Genomic DNA, 9,744 nt, shown 5'->3' with positions numbered 1-9,744 from the left:
GAACTCGAGCTTTTACCCATGTATGTAAACAAACAACTCAACTTCCAGATTGAAAATAAAAATATCTATGAAAGTCACGTGATCCAAAAAAAAAATTATTTAGATAAATATAGAATTTATCGAGGAATTAAAAAAAAAAATACAATCCATTCCATCACGATTGACAGTTTCTTTTGTTTGAAAACGATTTGACAGTTTCTTTTGTTTGAAAGTAATGGCTTTTCAAACAACGTTATCAAATTCATTACATCACGATTTGACAGTTTTTATTGTTGAAAGTAATGGGTTTTTTCAAACACTACTTTATCAATCACCGCTCTAAATTATTAATGAAAAAATTGATTTTATTATTTTTTTGCATATTTATACCTATACTCAAACGTTTATTTGTTAGATTTGTTCTAATAATTCCGATTTTAAATTCTCTACTAAATGGTTACTGTCACAAAATTAGATTAAATCTAAGTAATCCAAACAAAAAAAATTATTTAGGCAACTATAAAATTTATTTAGGAATTAAAAAAAGAATATAATCCAGATTTCATGGTTGTTTTTTTAAAGTAAGATTTTTTAAAACAGTACCTTAGCAAATCCATTAGACGGTTTTTGTTTTGTTTTTTAAACATTTATTGGTAAGGTTTGTCTTAATAACTCCGATTTTAAATTCTCTACTACATGTTTACTGCCACAAAATTAGATTCAATCTATAGTGTACTGAGCTTTTACCCATGGATGCAAACAACTCAGCTTCTAGAAGATTGAGAAGAAAAATATTAATGAGAGCCAAGTCATCCAAACAAAACATCAATATCTTAGGTATTAATAGTATGTTAAAGCATGGACTGTATATATCCACACACAAAATGATGTATATATCGACTTAAATTTTTAACTATCGAGTTTATGAAATTAACATAAACTTTGTAATCTTTGTTAGCTGAAAATGGTACGCCACACATGCATACAAGTAGACGTGGTGTTTCAACCACTGGACAAAATTTTGTTGCAAGAACTCCATTGTCTAAGTTAACCACATACATAATTTCATCTTCAATGCTTAACTGAATTTAATCATTCATATCAATATTCAATGATTTCTATTTTACAATCTTTTTTTGCAGCAACAAATGGAACAACTCATATTAATTCCACTGCCACAACTTCAATTGACATACAATCAGTCACATTGAACAATAGCAAACGTAAGAATCCTACTTATTTCACTACAACCTCTTGTGACCATACAGTTGATGCAGGTTCGGCAATCCGTTATTATTAAAATCAACTCAAAATGATATATGACTAAACTATGTTTGTATTTTAGCTTCCTCTGTAATTCGTACGAAAAACATAATAAGAAGCAACACAACACAACCAATAAACATGTTTGTATTTTTGGTTAGTATATTCTATTTTCATATTGGACGCTTTCTTATTTTTTTTCTTGATAATTATTAACCTTCTACATTTTGGTATTTACAAATTATAAGTTTCATTGCATTTAAAATGACATGTTTCTTTATTTTGTATTGTATATGCGCTACTCAATTGATAGATGACACTACTATGTTAGATATAATAAATACATGTAACGGAACTTCTATCTCAACCTTACCATGTTCTTGAATCGATACCTTCATTCGTAATTATTTTTCCAAATGGTTCGTTATTCCAACAAGTGAACAAAAAATGTATTTTTTTTTTCTAATCAATAGGTTCCATTTTCAAAAAATTTGACTGTCAAATCCTAATTTTCTATTTGTATCTCTATTCTTTTACTCAGCAAGTACAAGTGGTCAAATGACTACTTTCCATTGTGAAATGTTTGCACTTGTTGAAACACAAGGTCAGATTCACACGTCAATAACCTATTTTCATCAAAGACTCGTGAATAATACCATAATTGACTTTATTGCCTAAAATTTGATTTCGTTTTATTCAACATAAATAGTAAACTTTGGATATCTCTCTTATACAAGCTCTGAATGTGGTGCTCAAATGTGGTATGAGGAGCGAGCTGAGAAAAGTGTTAATAGCAACCTACCTAAGTTTTCACTTTGTTGTATGAAAGGATTAGTACAAATTCCATACTTAAAAAGGCCTCCGGAGTTGCTAATGAGCTTAATACATGGACAAGATCCAAGGAGTAAACATTTTAAAGAAAATATTCGAGCATATAATAGTATGTTTTGTTTCACCTCTATTGGTGGAAAGATCCAATCAAACTCGAGTAAGGGTGGAGGACCACCACAATTTATTCTTAGTGGACAAAATTTCCACATAATTGGCAGTCTAATTCTAGAAAGTGTTAATAGCAACCTACCTAAGTTTTCACTTTGTTGTATGAAAGGATTAGTACAGATTCCATACTTAAAAAGGCCTCCGGAGTTGCTAATGAGCTTAATACATGGACAAGATCCAAGGAGTAAACATTTTAAAGAAAATATTCGAGCATATAATAGTATGTTTTGTTTCACCTCTATTGGTGGAAAGATCCAATCAAACTCGAGTAGGGGTGGAGGACCACCGCAATTTATTCTTAGTGGACAAAATTTCCACAGAATTGGCAGTCTAATTCCAGAGGAAGAAGCAACTCCAAAATTTGCCCAATTATATATTTATGACACAGTGAATGAGATATCTAATAGATTTAATCATTTTAGGTATAAATCTTATTTGGTATATTTTATACAATAGTTTCGAATATATATTTTTTTGTTTAGGTGACCACTTTTTTTTTTTAATATTATCCAGATCAAATGAACAACACAAAGATCTAGACAAAACATTAGTTGAAGACTTCACAAGAATGGTGGATGAACACAATGTCTTAGCTAAGTCTTTTAGGAAAGTCCGTGACCACCTACAACACAATAGCACATCTAATGTGTGCCTAAGGTTGTTTCGAAACCGAACAAAGGATCCAAGAACACATAATATGCCATCATGTGATGAGGTTGTTGCTTTAATAGTTGGTGATTTGGACAACCTTGATCCTGGTCGAGACATTATTGTTAGAAAGACATCCAGCTACTTGGAGAAAATAAAAGAGACTCATGCTCCGTTCTTACCCCTTCAGTATCTGTTGTTGTTTCCATTTGGTGAGGACCAATATCAAGAAAAATTTCCTATTAGAGAGAATGTTATGAAGGAAGGAAAACAAAAGAGGATACGCGTTACATTGAGAGACTTTATTGCATTCCACATACAAGGGAGAGATTTCGAACATGGCATTATTGTAAATGCTGGCAGGCTATTTCAACAGTTTGTTGTTGATTGTTTCTCTGTGATAGAGTCGCAAAGGTTATACTGGATATGAATGAACCAATCGACAATAGATGTGACATATTAAGTGGTTTACAAGAAGAAATTCATAGCGGAGAAGCCCATACATTTGTAGTTGGAAAACATGTAGTATTGCTTTGCAAAAAGTTTAGGTATTCTGATTTGTTTATAGAAATAAAAAACTTTGTTTCTATTAGAGGCCTTAAAGCAAGTGATTGTCCAGATATTGTTTGTAGAGTATTTAAGGCAAAGCTTGATCACATGATGAGTGATTTTAAAAAAGAAAAAATATTCGGTGAAATTGTTGCAGGTAATATTTACTATCTATTTTGTATTTCTTTTCTTATTATTTTTATACAAATATATATTTACGAACTTATGAATATTACAAATTAATATATTTAAAATTTCTTTGATATGACATATACCATAGAGTTTCAGAAGAGGGGATTGCCACACACACATTTTGTTATGGCTTGGAGGTTCAAATTCATTAAAGATAGGTAATGACATCGACAAGTTCATTTCAGCAGAACTACCTGATTGTAAATATATCGAAAAGTATTTCCCAAAGGATTACCAACCTTCAACTATAGTTGACGATGAAGGTTATCCAAAGTACAAGCGACGAGATACTGGTTTGTCCATTTTGAAAAAAGGAATTAGTTTGGACAATAGGTTTGTAGTTCCTTACAATCCACATTTGTTGATGAAATATCAAGCACATGTCAATGTTGAGTATTGCAACAAGGGAAACTCAATAAAGTATTTGTTTAAGTATGTTAATAAAGGACCAGATAGAGCCACAATAGAGATTTCAAACCGAACAGAAAATGGCCAGGTACTTGATGAGATAAAACAATACTATGAGTGCAGATATTTGGCCCCGTGTGAGGCTGTTTGGAGAACTTTTGAGTACGACATCCATCAAAGGTGGCCTCCTGTTATAGGGCTTTCATTTGACCTTGAAAATGAGCAATCTGTAATGTATTCAGAAAATTAACCAATTCAATCTGTTGTGGCGCGTAATGAAGAACTTGACACAATGTTTTTGGCTTGGTTTGAGGCAAACAAAAAGTATCATAAGGAAGAGAATTGACTTATACTGAATTTCCTACAAGGTTTGTTTATATAAAAAATAGCAGAACATGGCAACCCAGAAAGCAAGGTAATTCAATTGGAAGACTTACTTATATTCCCCCAGGAGGTGGGGATGTTTAGTTTTTGAGACTCCTATTGACAATACAAAAAGGGTGCACAAGTTAAAATGATATTAAGAAAGTGGATGGCACAACACATAAAACCGTTAAGGAAGCGTGTTTTGCACTTGGGTTGCTGCAAGATGACAATGAATTTGTGTATGCTATTACTGAAGCAAGTCAGTTGGCCTTTGGACATCAATTGAGGAGATTATTTGTTATATTATTGTTCATGAATTCAATGACAAATCCTTTTGTTGTTTGGGAAGCTACATGGAAACTTTTATGTGATGGGATTTTATACGAAAAAAGGAAAATGTTAAACAACCCAGATATGCAATTAAATATTAAATACTATATATATATATATATATATATATTAATTTTGTGTTATTATTATTAATATTTTACAACACTAACTATATGATTAAAATCATTCTCTTTGATTCAGGCCTTCAAATGAGTGATGATGACTTAAAAAATATTTGTTTGGTTGAGTTGGACAAACTACTTTTCATGACCATGCCATGCCCTACACATTCAAATATGAATCAATTTGAAAATAGGTTCTTGGCTGATGAATTAAACTATGACAAAGATGAGTTAGCTGCAACCCACATCTTATTATTGCCATCCTTAACCGCAGAACAAAGGTCAGTGTATGATCAAATTATTACTTCTGTGATGACTAATTCGTGAGGGTTTTACTTCTTATATGGATATGAAGGCGCATGAAAAACATTTATCTGGAGAACTTTATCTGCTGCACTGAGATCCCAAGGTTCAATTGTTTTAAATATTGCCTCTAGTGGGATTGCAGCTTTATTATTACCTGGAGGAAAAACAACTCATTCCGCATTAAAGATTCCTTTGGTTACAACCAAAACATCTACATGTGACATCAAACAACACAGTGATAGAGCTAATCTTATCCTACATTCTAAGCTTATTATATGGGATGAAGTTCCAATGCTAAATAAATTATGTGTTGAAGCTATAGATCGTACTTTCATAGATATCATGAGGACTGTAGATGAGGCTAACCTACATAAACCATTTGGTGGGAAGGTAGTTGTTTTTGGAGGTGATTTTAGACAAATATTACCTGTTGTTAGAAAAGGTTGTAGGCATGATATAGTGGCAGCTTCAATAAACTCATCTGCATTATGGAAATACTGCGAGGTTTTGACATTATCAAGAAACATGCGCTTAGCATCTGCAGAACCCAATGCATATACTAATGACATTAAAGATTTTGCAGATTGGATGCTTGATATTGGAAACGGTAAACATGACTCCAAGGAGTTAGGAGAGAGTATTATTAATATTCCTGAAGACTTATTGGTAACAAATTCCCAAAATCCTCTATTATCTGTGTTTGAATTGATATATCCACTGCTTTTACAGAACATAAACAATTTGAAATACTATGAAGAGAGAGCAATACTTGCTCCGACTCATGATACTGTAGATATCGTTAATGATTATATTTTATCATTAATTCCAAGAGAGGACAATGAATACATTAGTTCAGACTCAACTGTCCTTTCTGATGAAAATTGTGCTGTGCAGGGAGATTGGTTCACACCAGAACTTTTGAATGACATGAAATGTTCAGGAATTCCAAATCACCGATTAAGATTAAAGATTGGTGTTCCAGTCATGCTTTTGAGGAACATTGATCAAGCTAATGGACTATGTAATGGAACAAGATTGCTCATAAATGAATTGTGTACAAATATTATTGGAGCAACTGTGATCACGGGAAAAAACATCGGTGATAAGATTTATATACCAAGGATGAATTTGGTTCCATCTGATCCAGCTTTCCCATTTAAATTCTAGAGAAGACAATTTCCATTGCCGTTGTGTTTTGCAATGACCATAAATAAGAGTCAAGGTCAATCTCTTTCTCAAGTCGGTTTCTATTTAAAGGGACCTGTATTTACTCATGGTCAGTTCTATGTGGCTATTTCACGAGTAAAGTCCAGTGAAGGATTGAAGATTGTTATTTTAGATGAAGAAGGAAAACCATGTACCGACACCAAAAATGTTGTGTACAAAGAAATTTTCAATAATTTGTAAACATGTATACGACATTCTTTTTACAGTTATATTTGTTTATTGTCAGTTATTTTTTATATGGAATTGAATTGATGATAAAATTCATATTATGTCTTTAATGTCAATGTCAATAAAATCATGTCTTGAATGTCAATGTTAATTCAAATTGTTATATTATATAACTTTATATAACAATATATTTATCAAAATAGTAATTTGTATCCGTGCGACGCACGAGTTACCCACTAGTTATAATAAAGCAAACATGATAAATTGGCAAGTTTGACACGTGTCAACTAACTAGAGTGTTAGGAAGATATCAAGTTTCTATTAATAGAAATAACACGTGCTGATTTTTTTTTTTTGTAAGAATAAAATTAAACTTCAATTACATCACGACTTTGTAAATGATGCCTCTGTTGAGATGTTAATGGTTAATTAAAAAATAAGAATAATGAATTCAAAATAATTTTTTTTTATTTAAGAAAAACATAAAACTTCTATTACATCACGACTTTTATCCACGATACAACCGTTGTTGACAATTTAGTGGCCAATTAAAAAATTAAAAATAAAATACAATACACCACGACTTGACAGTTTTTTTTAAGATATTGTATGCGTCTGTTGAGAAGTTAATAGCCAATTAAAAAATAAGAAAAATGAATTAAAAATAAAAGATTTTTTTAAGAGAAGTTAATGACCAATTAAAAAATAAGAAAATAAATTTAAAATAAAATACAATGCACGACTTGACATTTCACGTTTCACGTTTGAGAATCTAGTGGCCAATTAAAAAATAAAAAGAATAACAATAAAATACAATCGCACCGACTTGACTTGATAGTTTTTGAAAGGTAATTGTTTTTTAAACACTATTTTAGCAACTACCAATTCAAATTAATTTAATTAAAATTTTTATTTTATTTTACTAATTCTTTTAGTGCAGACACTTCACTTCTTAATTCGTCGTACTCCCGTTAACCGTCTCTGATAATCTCTCATTTTTGGTGTCTCTCTTATAAATATCATTCATATTATCTACTATATACACAATTCCTTATTAGTTTTTTTTTTAACCAAAATTCTTTTTTCATCTTTGTGTTTATCTTTCTCCGAAAAGGATTTTGTTGTTTCAATTTCTCCAAGAAATGAGTAATGGAATTTGGTTGATAAAGTTGTGTTGTTCGTGTTGCGTCTAACAATTTTTGTGTGTATATGGAACAATGACGCCATTTGTTTCTGTCTGATGTCAATGTCAAAACATAAATTTCATGGGAGCTATGTACAACTTTTGTTCCGCGTCTAACAACTCAAAATGGAACAATGGAACAATGGAACACCGTTTGATATTAAATATGCAAAATGGTACAATAGTCAGAGATTAGACGTCAATTCAAAATGTTGACATCAATTATTTTGGTAGATATGTTCACATGAATTATTGGTAAATTTATTTTAATATGTCATTGTTATGTTATTCTATTTATAAAAAAAAATTACTATTTTGTTATATATATTTTTTTATTGTTTATGTTTCTAAATTTTGTTTAAAAAATTTGTACTTTGTATATGTATATTTCTAAGATTTGTCTTACTAAATAAATAGTGTGTAACATAGTAATGAAAAAGGAAGTGTAATTTCTATAAACAAAATGTTAGTTAAATCATTTAAGAAAATAATAATAATAATAATAATAATAATAATAATAATAATAATAATAATAATAATAATAATAATCAAATAAAAATAAAATATTAGAAAGTAAAATAAATTTATTGCATCCTTACTTAATTTAGAGGATTCATTCGTTATTATCACCTAAGAAATATTTTTTCTATTAAGGTTATTTTAAAATAAAAGTTATTTTAGGAACATCAACATAGAAAATAGATACATTAAATTTATTAAGATGTTTTCTTAATATATGAGAGAAAAAAAATAGATGATTATAAAAAAGAACAGAGGTACCAATAGAGGTTGGGTTTTGTGGGAGGAGTTAGATTCCTACAACATGTTGAACTCGATTTTGAATTTCTATTTGAAAAGGTAACCACATTTGTCCGACATGTCTTAAATATGATTACTTATTTGGAGGGAAATTATTAAGAAAAAAAAAAAGACAGATAATTTTTTAAATTTATAATTTATAAAAAGGGCCACTCATAATATGAGAGAGAAAGTTTATTCTTCTAGAAAGTATTTTTTGTTACAATATAGAAAATTTACGACACATAAATAAATTAATAAATATATAATTAAAAATGATTATTATTTAGATTTTTTTTAATAGTTTGACATTGGTTCTTGTAGAATGAGAGACACAAGAAATTGAGAGAGTTTGAATTGTGTTTTATTTTAAAAATGTTTTAACAAGGGTAAAGTAAAGTGATGAAAACAAAACATATACTAAGTAAAACAAACGACACAACCAATTTATTCTGATTCACCACTAACTCAGTAGCTATGTTCAGTCCCTTCAACCTGAATGATTTAATCCACTAATCCACCAACTGAATTACACTTCCACTGAACACCTACAAGTCAAACTGATTTTGTTCAAGTATTATCAACTTTCTAGCTTGTTACAATCAAGTCGTTGAGGGATGTAGCCACTACTAGACTAGGTTACAAAAGAGTTTTAAGGGCTTTAAAAAAAACTCTCACAAGAGAGTGTTTACAATGTTGTATTCTCATAACAAAAAAATATATTTATCAGCACTTAGACAAGATAAAAGGTAAAGAGCAAGAGTGCAAAGACGGAATCAAAATGTTTATTGATGTATGATGTTGCTTGTATTTCTCAATGAGGGTTGCACGTTCTTTTATAGAGATTTTAGGGTTTCAGGTCGTTGTCCTGATTGCAATAAATAAGTACATGTCATGAAGTTTTGCGTCAAATCTTCTGAGATTGATTTGCCATTAAACCTTGTCAAAAATATCCTTGAAATATTGATGTTGTGAATCTTAATATGGAGATAGTAGGAGCAGGTGATATTTTGTTCAGTTTATATCGCATAGACCTTCAGGGAGTTTATCAGAGCATTGGTTGTTAGTAGAGTGCTGAATTTTAGCAAAGTATTGACTTATCAAAGAGTTTATTAGAGTTAAAGGATCATAGTTATTAGAGGCAAAATAGTCAAATGCATGTTATAGTCGCCAGAGTCAAATTATTCAGAGCATTTGCATGCAATA

At 30.3% G+C, this 9,744-nt stretch overlaps 1 pseudogene; it reads left to right on the top strand.

The window, feature by feature from the left end:
• Positions 1-837: 837 nt before the first annotated feature.
• On the top strand, positions 838-6,569 carry LOC101506409 (uncharacterized; annotated as a pseudogene).
• Positions 6,570-9,744: the final 3,175 nt, after the last annotated feature.

The sequence above is a fragment of the Cicer arietinum genome, chromosome 3, assembly GCF_000331145.2.
Source record: "Cicer arietinum cultivar CDC Frontier isolate Library 1 chromosome 3, Cicar.CDCFrontier_v2.0, whole genome shotgun sequence".
In the NCBI taxonomy this organism is placed as follows: Eukaryota; Viridiplantae; Streptophyta; class Magnoliopsida; order Fabales; family Fabaceae; genus Cicer; species Cicer arietinum.
The sequence above is the reverse complement of the archived record's forward strand: the minus strand, read 5'-3'. Positions and strand labels throughout refer to the sequence as shown.